This window comes from Dermacentor variabilis, unplaced genomic scaffold (assembly GCF_050947875.1).
Source record: "Dermacentor variabilis isolate Ectoservices unplaced genomic scaffold, ASM5094787v1 scaffold_14, whole genome shotgun sequence".
Lineage (NCBI taxonomy): Eukaryota > Metazoa > Arthropoda > Arachnida > Ixodida > Ixodidae > Dermacentor > Dermacentor variabilis.
This window is the reverse complement of record NW_027460302.1, coordinates 18,517,908-18,522,662: the sequence shown is the minus strand read 5'-3', so window position 1 is coordinate 18,522,662 and position 4,755 is coordinate 18,517,908. Positions and strand designations below refer to the sequence as shown.

Here is a 4,755-nt window from a genome sequence, read left to right as displayed (position 1 = left end):
AGAAAAATGTTCATATATTTTCTGTTGACTTTCTACCAATCCCCTATTAACATTTGTCTTTATACACCCTAGTAACATCCTATCAAGAATTGGATCCTATCAAGAATTGGCTACCGTACTTCAACTGAAGCATGTTCATAGATGGTCTGTAAACATTCTACTAACCGTCAACCAACAGAAGTCTTTAGGCTCTTTAGTAACACTCTGGCAAAATTTGACTTACATGTGCTTATGTACTTGCTATTGACGTCTTACTATTCCCCTAGTAATATTTGTCCCACATACGACCTAGTAGCATAGTGTAAACATTTGTCAGTATGTGTGAACATGTTGGTAAACGGCAGTATGCAACCTAGAAGGTGCACGAAAATGGAAAACAAATGCAAGTTTGCACTGAAAGAAGTTTATTCACAGGAAAATATTTACACAGAATTGTGAGAGAAGTAGTAGAGAAATGAACAAAAATGAATACTGACTTAGTTGATTACGGCATGGCAGCTGTCGCATAATCTCTAGCAAGCATCGATTATGCAAGCTGATGTCTCAGAATGCTTGCAGAATGAACCAACCCTGCACAGAAACAAGATGGTCAGTGTTAACATCATGTTCAGGTTAGCATATCACATACATAGAACAGCTTTTTAAGGTTCACATGAATGCTAAAATTGTGACCGTCATCCCTGCTTACTTGCAGAGGAGATGGCAATGATGGGGCACATTATTCAATGCATATCCTTTGCTGCGTTGTATTTACTACGTGTTATTAAAATTAGGAAAGTGTACAAAATGGGTTTCTCTACCAATTACCTGCATAAATGAGTTACTCACTAAAAAGTTAATTACATGGTTTATTCATGGTGAAATTTGTAGCACGCACAATAGACACGGACGCAGAGAACGTGGACACGCGAGCGCTTACTCAAAGCTGGTTATTTTTGGAAGGAATGAACGTAACAGCGCCAGCTAGCTGCACCGAGCATGTGCAAAACGTGTCATCCATGTTTATATAAACAGATGACAGAGCTTGAAGCAGTATTCAAGAATACAAATGCTTTGTCAGTGATAGCAACCAATGGCTGACTGATGCATTTTTAAGCACACATTATATGGAACGCTTCTGTAATTTGACGTGTTCGTTTATTTTTACTCGAAAACAAAATATCAGTGTCAAAAAATACCGGTTCACAATGACGTAGGTTGCAGTGGTTAAACAGGTGCGAATGATTTCTTTCACATTCGCACTTGTCTATCCAGTGCAACCTACGTCATTGTGAACCGGTTCGCTGAAAAATATATAATTGTGAACCGTGAAGCTATACGCTCAATATTTTACTGTTTCTCATCCTGTGCACCCAGAGTAGGAAAGAGCAAAGAATGAGTTGATCAGACAATATTTACCAGACCTTAGGTCATTGCGAACGCTGTGAAAACGAAGTATTTGTACGCTTCGTGTTTATAGCAACTTCAAGCGAACCCCATGACGCGGGGCAGCTGAAAAAGGTAAGAAAATCGTTCTTAGAACATTTCACGTCGTTACAGTTCGCGCTATAATAACCTGCCAAAATGCGACATTAGAAACTGAAATAAAATAACATCAAAATAATATGTTTATGAAAAATGATGGAAAAGAACATACCTTTTATTATAATTTGGAGATAGAGAAAACTTCGGCGCATAGCAGTCTTGAGGAACAGCTGTTCGCTATTTGTGCAGTTTAAAACACGGACAGTGCCAATATTAAATCACTTCACACGACACTGCATCGCAGCTGGCAGAGAAGTTCCAGAAACGCTCACATCACGGAACGAAGAAAGCACCGTGGGCTTCGCAAACACCTTGCTGGTTGGCTTGCATCGATGAATTAGCTAGAACACAGCATAAGCATAAATAGCAGCAAAAACAGCTAGATTGCTGCTACAATACGCCACGAAACACCTACATCTCTGCGACCGTACCATGCTGGCGTCGCAAAGGAACTGATGGCGATTGCGATGGTCTCCCTCTTTGCCTCGACTCGGCCAACTGTCAAATTTGTGCGCATGCGCGGGAGAGGCATGTGACATTCTTTCCATCCACCTGCTTCGCCTTGACCGCCGCGGAACTAAAGCCCCTCTTTAAGCCGAAACATGCACCCCCCCCCCTCCCCCGCTACCTTGCGATGGTTGGCTCACACCTAGACATTCCTCGCCTCTTGGTGAAAGCTGTGGCCGGCCTTTGTGTACGCACCCCTTTCTGGGAACTGCACTTAGAGGGAGGAATGTACCTCATGGCCGAGGTTGAAAAAAAAAAAAAAAACTTAGAAGGCAGCCGGCTCAATTTTGTTGGGCATTTAGGGGCTGTATAGTTTTATCTTTCGAGACAATTATTCTTCTGAAAACCGACTTTTTTCTCAAAATGTAATAAACATAGAACAATAAAATCATATTGGGTAAATTATGTGGTTATTCTATTTTGCGCAAGAGCATCCTTTAGCACTCGCTGCTTTCAAAGACAAAACATTGCTCCCTAGCGCCCAGCGGTGAAGCACATTGTAGTACTATTTTTATAGTCAAATATATGTCCGAAGCGTGGCGGCTATGACGTTAACAGTTTTCAGACGCCCGAAGCACGGCAAAAGCATGGCCTTTGATATCCTGGCTGTTGGTATACGGAATGCCATTATTACGGATGTCATGACCCCTTGTCGGAGCTCAAAATTTTGTCGCCGTGTTGTGAAGCAAGATCACTGAATGTTAAGAGTGCATAATTATTTCTTTTCGATCTGTTTTCACACACAGCAAGCTACCATCGCCATAAAGCACATCAGTTGACATAGTTACTTTGCCTTCACTTTGATGCAAGGTCCTACTTCCTTTAATATGCAGAAGCCGTCGGTAGGAGGCAGGGACGAAAGCGTGCGAATATGAACGCGTAGAAAGCTACATTTTTTTACACTGTAAGGGTAATTTAATTATTTTTTTACAGAAAAGTGTTGCTTGCACAGAGTTCAGCTTTTCTTTCTATTCGACCTGTGCGCTTCTCAGGTCAATACACGCTCTCACTCAGCAGTAGTTGTATTTTGCAGCCTTTTGGACATTTGAGCGGCAACGTTCCAGCGCCGTGTTACCCTGAGTTTCGGTTCTTTTTCTTCTTTTTAACAAATATCGTGACGCTACTATGCTGACACGTTCCAGCTTATGGCGTACTATTTATATCGCAGAATGCACTGACCTAATTATCTCGTTGCAAAGCTAATTGGTGGCATTGCAATAGCAGTGCGTGGTAAGGGCAAATTTACGCTCGAGCCTTACACCACACCACCCGCCTGCCCGCACGCATGTGGTCGGGTGAAAATTTGCACATTTTGTAGACTCGTACACACATTTCGGTTTATACACTGCATGTGCGAGCCCAGTGTATGCCAAAATTTGTGAACCAGTGGGCGAAATGTACAGTTTTCTGCACGACCACATGCGTCACGGCTCAAGCGTAAATCGGCCTTAAATTAACCAGCCCCAAGGTCGGGATAAAGCTCTGCAACTGGTGCGCGGCCTACACAGTAGTCCGCTATCACACCGGTCAGGTGGTGTAGCGCAAGCAAATTTTCTCGGAGTGTGCTGACGTCACCGCACGCTCACGTAGTCCAGTAGATCCTCTAAAAGATTAGTTCTAAGAATTTACGAACATATTTCTTTAAACATTTTAAGAGCACTCCGTCAACAATTGGCTACCGACTTGGACTGGGACTATGATTTAAAACAATGAGCTTGACTCCTGAGTATGTCATATATCGACATTGATGTGTGTTAGAAAAATTTATCAGAAACTCTCAGGTTACTTCCCATTCTAAATATTTTTTGGCAAACAGTACGAGCTGTGGACGTACTGAGGATACATGTCCTTCAAACAAAAAAATATAGTTCGATGATGTATAGTACAACACTCTTTACACAAAAGTAACTAGCCTTCTGACGCAGTACTGAAGTGGTTATAGAGATAAAAGTTAGAAAAATACATGTTGATGGGGACCTTAAAATATTCTATGTGCAAAAGTAAGAAGGAAGTAAGAAGTAAGAAGGCCACACTTGGCCCCTGCGCCAATAAACACTACATATCATCATCAGTCTTCACGGTGTATTAAATATATTCTTTATACAAAAGTAAGAAGGAAGTCTATTAACGGTGTATTGAAAATATTCTTTATACAAAAGTAAGAAGAAAGTCTGTTAACAGTGTATTGAAAATATTCTTTATACAAAAGTAAGAAGGAAGTCTTTTAACGGTGTATTTAAAACATTCTTTATACAAAAGTAATAAGAAAGTCTGTTAACAGTGTATTGAAAATATTCTTTATACAAAAGTAAGAAGGAAGTCTTTTAACGGTGTATTTAAAACATTCTTTATACAAAAGTAATAAGAAAGTCTGTTAACAGTGTATTGAAAATATTCTTTATAGAAAAGTAAGAAGAAAGTCTGTTAACGGTGTATTGAAAATATTCTTTATACAAAAGTAAGAAGGAAGTCTTTTGACTGTGCATGAACAAATGTTACTAGAATGTAAATGTTAATAGACTGTCAATAAAGTAAATAGAAAGTTGGTAGGAGTTCTAAAGAATGTTAACGTTCATTTTTATAAGGGTACGAGACTGACAAGCTCACGGCGCCCCCGCGCTAGCCACCCTACCCGCGCCCCCGACGAAAGCGCCAAATTTTACCCCAGTGGGAGGAACGCGTAGCGGGGCCCCCCTTGGCAATGGCGGCGGCGCCGCGGCCTTC

The 4,755-nt window shown here is 41.0% G+C and overlaps 1 long non-coding RNA gene across 2 annotated transcripts; it reads right to left on the bottom strand.

Annotated features, from left to right (window-relative positions):
* Positions 1-399: 399 nt before the first annotated feature.
* Positions 400-1,960, bottom strand: LOC142567651 (uncharacterized). Of its 2 annotated transcripts, none has more exons than XR_012825198.1 (3): positions 1,637-1,960; positions 1,399-1,491; positions 400-570 (listed from the first exon to the last, which is right to left on the bottom strand). It is a non-coding gene; the product is annotated as an uncharacterized LOC142567651 (long non-coding RNA). The 2 variants fall into 2 exon arrangements; XR_012825197.1 differs by having other exon boundaries at positions 1,404-1,491; positions 1,637-1,959.
* Positions 1,961-4,755: the final 2,795 nt, after the last annotated feature.